Source organism: Balaenoptera physalus, assembly GCF_965194825.1.
Source record: "Balaenoptera physalus genome assembly, chromosome: 2".
NCBI classification, from domain to species: Eukaryota; Metazoa; Chordata; class Mammalia; order Artiodactyla; family Balaenopteridae; genus Balaenoptera; species Balaenoptera physalus.
In genome coordinates this window covers 135,806,059-135,814,179 of record NC_138883.1, presented here as the reverse complement: position 1 = coordinate 135,814,179, position 8,121 = coordinate 135,806,059, and the positions used below count along the sequence as shown (strand labels likewise).

Genomic DNA, 8,121 nt, shown 5'->3' with positions numbered 1-8,121 from the left:
ATTTCTGGGTATTTATCCAAAGAAAACAAAAAAAAACTAATTTGAAAAGATGTATAAACTCTCACATTCATTTCAGCATGGTTTATAATAGCCAAGATATGGAAACAACTTAAGTGTCCATGAACCGATGAAGAAGATGTGGTACATATATACAATGGAATATCACCCAGCCATAAAAAAGATTGAACTCTTACCATTTGTGACAACAGGGACAGACCTCAAGGGCATTATGCTAAGTGAAATAAGTCAGACAGAGGAAGACAAATACCGTATGATCCCACTTATACGTGCAAGCTAAAACAAAACAAAACAACTGCCCCCCCCAAAAAAACCCTTCAAGCTCATAGATACAGAGCACAGATCAGTGGTTTTAGAGGCAGAGTGTTGGGGTGGGAGAAATGGGTGAAGGAGGTCAAAGGTTAAAGAAAAAATGGGATGGGATTCTGGCATCAGTGTCTGGTTATTGAATCCTAAGTCATGGAAGAGTGCTCATATATATATATATATATATATATATATATATATATATATATATATATATATATCATATATGTATCAGGGGCAGAGGGTTTTCCCTCTTCCCCTGATATATTAGGCTGTTAACAAATGTATAACAGCTTTCCTGCCTTTTCATAGTTTATTGCATTTTGTGTGTTTTGACTGGAAAACAAGGTAACTTGTTACCTTGTTTATGTATGAGCTAAGGGTAAATTGCCAAGGAGGGCTTGCTTAACGTAAGGGACTTAGATTTTCTCTCCAATCTTTTCCAGATAACACTTTCTAGTTTTATCTGGACAAAGTATATTAACATCTAACTTGCGATTTTGCAGAGAAGTTAAGGGACCTCTGCCTGTGTTCAAATCCTATGAACCTGGACAGTTTTTTACTTACCTTTCTCTTTGCTTCAGTCTCCTCACCTCTAAAATGGGAATGATAATGATCCCTAACCACTTCGTAGGATTGTTATCAAGATTAGACGAGCTAGTGTATATCAAGCACTTAGAACACTTGGGGATCTAAAATTCTATGAGTTAATCATTTGTAATGGAAAACCAGGGGTGTGATTACCTGTGTATGATAATCTATGAAGACTTTCTTGATCTATAATGTTGCTGAACTGCAGCACCAGCTGTAGAATAAAATTTCACCATGCATCCGTGATACTGTGTCTAGGGGAGAATGTGCCTGAGGTTGCAGTTTGTCACTTTAGGGACATCCCTGCATCATGTGGACAGCAGAATCTCGAACTCCTTCCAGCAGCGTATGGAAAGGAGCTTCAGAATTGTTCCGGGCGTTACTTTGGACAGGAACGTGAAGCCTTCGCGGCAGTCAGCCTGGGTGAGAATCTGGGCCCCGGAATTGTGCACATAATTGTTTGCTTCTTCGAATCATAGTTTTCTTACTTATTCCTCTTGTGTTGGACAGAGAGAGACCCTGGGGCATAAGACACAGGTGGGGCCTGCAAGCTGTTGATAGTCTATTAGGGGAGACAGATACTTTAAAAAAATTATCATACATAGAGGTTATCATATTAAGTGGAGTAAGTCAGACAAAGACAAGTATCATATGATATCACTTGTATGTGGAATCTAAAAAAATGATACAAATGAACTTATTTACAAAACAGAAATAGACTCAACAGATTTCAAAAAAAAACTTGTGGTTACCAGAGGGGAAAACGTGGTGGGGAGGGATAAATTAGGAGTTTAGGATTAACATATACACACCACTAGATATAAAATAGGTAAATAACAAGAACCTACTGTATAGCACAGGGAACTATACTCAATATCTTGTAATAACCTGTAAGGGAAAAGAATCTGAAAAAGAATATATTTATGTATAACTGAATCACTTTGCTGTATACTTGAAACTAACACGACATCGTTAATTAACTATACTTCAATAAAAAAGCAAATAAACAGATACATGGCATATCTTCTTAAATAAGCAAACAAACAAAAAGTTATAGTACATGATTATAAGAATATAAAGGAAACACCATCAAGGAGGGGGAGTACAGAGGGGAGTTTGACTCTATCTCGGTCACTTGGAAGAGGTGGCCACGAAGCTGGGTTTGGAAATCTCAGTGGAAGCTGAGCAAGGTGGAACCAAGAACCACCTCTTTGGGAGGTGAAACCGATGGTGTTTGTTGACTGCTGACCACAGGAGTGGGGAAGGAAGACTGCCAGGCAAATCTTGGGTTTACAGTTTGAGACTTGGAGTCAAAAGGGAGAGAAAAACTACTCCCTAGGCAATGTATGGATTCTATGAGGTGATGTCTGGGAAGGGCCAGACACATGGTAGGATCTCAATAAACGTGAGTCCTTCCTTTCTCCCGGGAGGTGTGAGTAAGCTCTACATTTATTATTGTTGGGAAATAAAATGAAGACATGTGGGTTTATGAAATGGCCAAGTTTTCTGTTACAGTTGGGTTGGATTGCATCTGTGCTGCCTTTGGCTGATGAAGCTGGGTCCTGTTGAAGGAGCTCGTGGCAGTGATTTAGCTCTGCTCAGCCATCTTTTGTAAGTGACCACGCTGACTGACAAGTCGATTAGCATAAGGAAATTGGGGGGAAATGGTAAGATGCCAGCATTGCATCTGATGATGCAATGTCTTTTGACTTTTGTGTAAAAGACGCAAACAGAGGTTCTGGTTTTCTTTGGTGCAACCCTCTCTGACCCTCAGGGTTCCTTTGTCTGCCTAGTATCAGCGCTATGGAGACCCTGAGCTACACCTGAGACTACATTTAGGACCCTAAGCCCCGTAATAGCCCTGGTCTCTCTCCCCACCCTCATTACCATTCTTGGGGGCAGGAAAACAGCTCTGTTTGCTCAGCCTCGTGCTTCATTTAGATTCCCAGCTCTGAGGACCTCCTTTAATCCTGCCCAGATCTCTGTCACTGTTACCCTCACCCCTCCTCCTGGGCATTTCCACCCCAGCATCCCAGGGACCAAGGAAAGGGAATTGCCCGCAGGTCCCTCTGGCTCCCCCTCCCAGCCTGCCCAGAGCTCACAGAGCTGTCTGTCCGAGTGGAAGGTAGTGTGTAACTCAGGCAGGCAGGCTGGTTCACATTCGCAGGTGCTCTTGGCTGTAGGGTGAGCGCCTGGCCCTTTGGCACTGACACTGTCTCTAAGAGGGGGCTGGGGGTCCGGGCTGGGAGAGGGAAACTCAATCACAGTGCAGGAGGGGGGAGGAGGCTTTTAGTCGAAGTGCCAGTCACTGGGGGCAGCTGATACCATCGCCCACCAGGTCTGGTTACATCTCCCTGCCTCCCTGGAGTGCTCACGAGAAGCCAGCAGTGGATACCAGAGAATGCAGTCCCCCCGAAAAAGCGGGAAGGGGGAAGGGGCAGCTGAGAGGGGGCAGGAGGAGTAAAGCGGCAGTATGACTCCAGCAAAAGCATTTTGTAGTTTTGTCTCAAATCATTCCGTTAACAGAGATGGAGATCACTTTCTCCACGGGAAATTGGTAGCGCCTGAGAAATTAAGAATCTCTTTTAAAAACCACGAAGCTCTATCCTTCTGGGACAGATCATACCAGTTTTCATGGCAGGAGCCCTTCTCATCTGCACTGATGATCGTTGCTCTATTTGTCCTGCAATTGCTAGAAAACGTGTGGGACCTTCTCCTGCCTCAGTCAGCAGTAGGTTACTGAGGGTATCTTGTAGCCAAGCTCCGGCCACAGGCAGAACGCCCAACCCTGCTTCAAACCCTTCTCTCTGGGGTGGCAAAGGAGATGGGGCTGTAGAATTCTGGATGTGTCAGTTTGATTCTCTGTTCATTAATGTGGAACTAAAGCCAAACTCCTCTTACTGGCCACAGTGTCATCTTTCCTTTTTAAAAAAGGATGCCTTCTTTAAAAAAATGTTTTCTCCAAGCCTGGTGCCGGTTAAATGTTTTGCATGTATATCTCATTGATCCTCACAATAAGCCCACCAGATAGGCATTGTTTTTCAACTCCCCTCCCATTTTACAGATAAGGCAACTGAGGATTAGAGAGGTGAAGTCACAGGCTAAGTTCATGACATAACTGAGGTGTGAGGTCACTTGAGCTTTCTGACTCCCCAAGCCTCTTGACCTAACATCAAAGTGCCCTCTAGTTAGTAGTTGTTACCTGTCACCACTCGAGACAACTCACCACTGCCTTTTCTTCATTCCTTCATCTTCCTGAGGAAGCTCTTCTGTCCTCTGGTGCTGGGGACAAAACTGTGTAAGTGGAAGGCTCGGTGCTTGAGGAATGGCAGGAGCTGAACCCAGTACCACCACAGAGGAAAAGCCCAGGGTTGTGGGAAGAACGATGAAGGAAACCTGAGTGCCCAGGAAGGTGGCTCAGGGTGGCCTCAGGGAAGTTTCCAGAGAGAAGGCACAGCATGGGCAAAGGCCCAGCAAGGGGGTTAGAGGTCTGAAAGGGCTGGGGCCTCGGGTGGGCTGCATGGAGCCAAGTCAGGAAGGACCCCGCTTGCCAGGGCTATTTCCTCCAAGGATGAAAGGAGATCCCCGGTAGCTCCAAGACCTGCTCGGGGGATGCATGCTCTGTGGAGGGACAAGAGCCTGGATAACCCCCAGGCTGACTCTAGCCCACGGGTCTGATGAAGTGCAGATGCTTCTGGAGAATTCTGGCTGAGGTGTCCCTTGCCACTCCTGAACTGTATTTCATTTTCCTCGCAGGGAACTTTTCTTTTTCGGTCACCATTTGAAAATGCTTCGTACATGTTTAGAAAAATCCAGTTCAGGCACAGAAAAGAATTGGGGATTTGATCTCAAGACCCTGCCTGGGGGTTTGGCCACATGGTTTCCACTAGACAAACTGTCATAATTGCGCATGGGGATCATTTTTTTAGAGCCTTGGAAATTCTCTTCTTCATGAGTCCCATTAAGTTTGGGAGGCACCAAGGCCCTGCTTAGAATTTCAATGATAAAACGTCCTATTATTTTGAGTAATTTTTTTTATTGTGCCCAACCTCACAGCCTCACGGGCTGTGAGTCAGTCTCACCCATGGTTCCTCAAACACAACCTACTGACATCTGGGGCCAGATAATTCTTTGCTGTGGGCCGCTGTCCTGCACATTGTGGGATGTTTAACAGCATCCCTGGACTCTACCTCTCAGACCCTAGCAACAGCACCTCAGCTGTGCCAACCAAAAATTTCTCCAGGCAAAGTCCCTGGGGACCAAATCACCCAGGCGGAGCACCGCTAGTCTCACCTATGTTCGAATCCTAGCTTCTTTACTTCTGAGTTGCATCATCTTTGGCAAGTTGATGAAACCCCGAGAGCCCCAGTTTACTCACTTGCAAACTGGTGATCTTTGTTTTTCCCTTTCAGGGTTGCTGTGAGATAATGCTTGTTAAGTGCTGACCATTTCATTCAATTCTCAGAAAACTGGAGTCCACTTTCCCCATCACCAGCCCAACATTCATGATATAGAAATCCTTTCCACTATTCACATGGGTCTAGGTTTCCTCTGACGCCTATCTGCCCATGAAATCGTCAAATTCAGCTACATAAAGGTGCAAAGGGATGGACTTTCTCTCCTTGATGGGCAAATGATTTGCTGGCTGGGTCGGCTTTTTGTGTCTCCATAGCTGAGCATCCTATTTGAGGCAAGCAGCTTATGAGCTGCCCTCTGTCCCCAGCCATGGAGCAGAGTCTGGTCGAAGTTGATTTCAGCATTCCAAGTTGCTGCCATTCTCATTCTTCCTTGTCTACTTTCCACAGATCCTGTCCCAGAAGTTATTTTTCTCTTTTTCTTTTTTGGGAACCTTCTTTCTAGATCCTTCTTTCCCTCCGTCTCGGACTTGCACGGTGCACAAACAGTTAAGGGCACTCAGCTTGGCTGCCTCCCCAGTCCCTGTAGTCTACCCTGGAAGGATTGAATGAAATTGATAGGACTAACATTACATTGCTCAAATCCCCAAAGAAAGAGTATCTGGGCGGATAGAAAGAATGACCCCGAAGAAAACAGCTGTCAAGGGCAGCTATTGGTTTATCTTTCATGGAATGGGAGACATAATGAATTCTAAATTAAGATGAACCAGAGGCAGAGCAGTTTATCTGTCTGGCAAGGCTGCTACAGCATGAGCTGGCACTCTAGCTGTACCCGCTGGTGTCTTGCTTACACTGAATCCTGGGACCGTCTGTCTAGCCAGCCATGTCTGAGGAAGGGTGTTTGTGTTTCTTGCAGAAGAACAGCTTTTAAAGGCCTAGGAGCCTGCACGGTGGGAGTGCTGACACTGCCAGTTTGGGCCGGCAGCCGGATGTGGGCCACACGCAGGTGAGGCCTGCATGCAGGCTGGGCCCACGCCTGGGGATCAATTTCACAGGGCTTGGCCCCAGAGGACCACGCAGGCCTCCTCTGGCTCCTTTACTGCCATTCTTTCTGCCTCTGCTCTGTGCACTTATGTTTCCTCAGAACAGGCACAGGCAGGCGCTTTATAAGGGAGGCTGTGAATTTGAGCACAAGGAGGTTGACCTTTGGATGGAAACTGACCCTAATTTGAAACTTGCCTCATTTACCTGTTATTTTTTTATTTGTATTTCTTGACATTGTTTGGAGTTTGATTTATTTATTTATTTTAAAAATTTATTGGGGTAGAGTTGAGTTTTAATGTTGTGTTAGTTTCAGGTGTACAGCAGAATGAATCTGTTATACCTATGCATATATGCACTCTTTTTTAGATTCTTTTCCCATATAGGCCATTACAGAGTATTGAGTAGAGTTCCCTGTGCTATACAGTAGGTCCTTATTAGTTATCTATTTTATATATAGTAGTGTGTATGTGTCAGTCCCAATCTTCCAATTTATCCCTCCCCCTACCCTCTTCCCTCCGGTAACCATAAGTTTATTTTCTACATCTGTAACTCTATTTCTGGTATGCAGATAAATTCATTTGTAGCCTGTTTTTTAAGATTGCATATAAGTGATATCACATGATATTTGTCTTTGTCTGACTTACTTCACTCATTGTGACAATCTCTAGGTCTGTCCATGTTGCTACAAATGGCATGATTTCATTCTTTTTTATGGCTGAGTAATATTCCATTGTATATATGTCCTACATCTTCTTTATCCATTTCTCTGTTGACGGACATTTAGGTTGCTTCCATATCCTGGCTATTGTAAATAGTACTGCAATGAACATTGGGGTGCATGTATCTTTTTTGAATTATGGTTTTCTCTAGATATATGTCCAGGAGTGGTATTGCTGGATCATATGGTAGCTCTATTTTCAGTTCTTTAAGGAATCTCCATACTGTTCTCCATGGTGGCTGTACCAGATTACATTCCCACCAACAGTGTCGGAACGTTCCCTTTTCTCCACACCCTCTCCAGCATTTATTGTTTGTAAAATTTTTGATGATGGCCTTTCTGACCCATGTGAGGTGATACCTCATTGTAGTTTTAATTTGCATTTCTCTAATAATTAGTGATGTTGAGCAGCTTTTCATGTGCCTCTTGGCCATCTGTATGTCTTCTTTGGAGAAATATCTATTTAGGTCTTCTGCCCATTCTTGGACTTGGTTGTTTGTTTTTTTGATATTGAGCTGCATGAGCTGCTTGTATATTTTGGAGATTAATCCCTTGTCAGTTGCTTCGTTTGCAAATATTTTCTCCCATTCTGAGGGTTATCTTTTCATCTTGTTTATGGTTTCCTTTGCTGTGCAAAAGCTTTTAAGTTTCATTAGGTCCCATTTGTTTATTTTTGTTTTAATCTTCATTACTCTAGGAGGTGGATTGAAAAAGGTCTTGCTACGATTTATGTCAGAGAGTGTTCTGCCTATGTTTTCCTCTAAGAGTTTTATAGTGTCCGGCCTTACATTTAGGTCTTTAATCCATTTTGAGTTTATTTTTGTGTATGGTGTTAGGGAGTGTTCTAATTTCATTCTTTTACATGTAGCCCTCCAGTTGGAGTTTTATTTAAATTTCTCTTACAATACCTGAATATAAAGTAAAACAGTGAGCCTGCTGTGAAAGGAACAGCACTATTTAATTCTCAATTTGTTAATGCAAGACCTGACCTTCAAATAATTCATTTTTTAAAAAAAATTTTTATTGGAATACAGTTGATTTACAATGTTGTGTTAGTTTCAGGTATACAGTAAAGTGAATCTGTTATAC

At 43.5% G+C, this 8,121-nt stretch overlaps 1 long non-coding RNA gene across 1 annotated transcript in view; it reads left to right on the top strand.

Annotated features, from left to right (window-relative positions):
• Positions 1-564: 564 nt before the first annotated feature.
• Positions 565-8,121, top strand: part of LOC309654681 — a 60,895-nt gene continuing 53,338 nt past the window's right edge. The window contains exon 1 of the long non-coding RNA XR_014260399.1: positions 565-6,276. This is a non-coding gene — a long non-coding RNA (uncharacterized lncRNA). The remainder of the gene's footprint in view (positions 6,277-8,121) is intronic.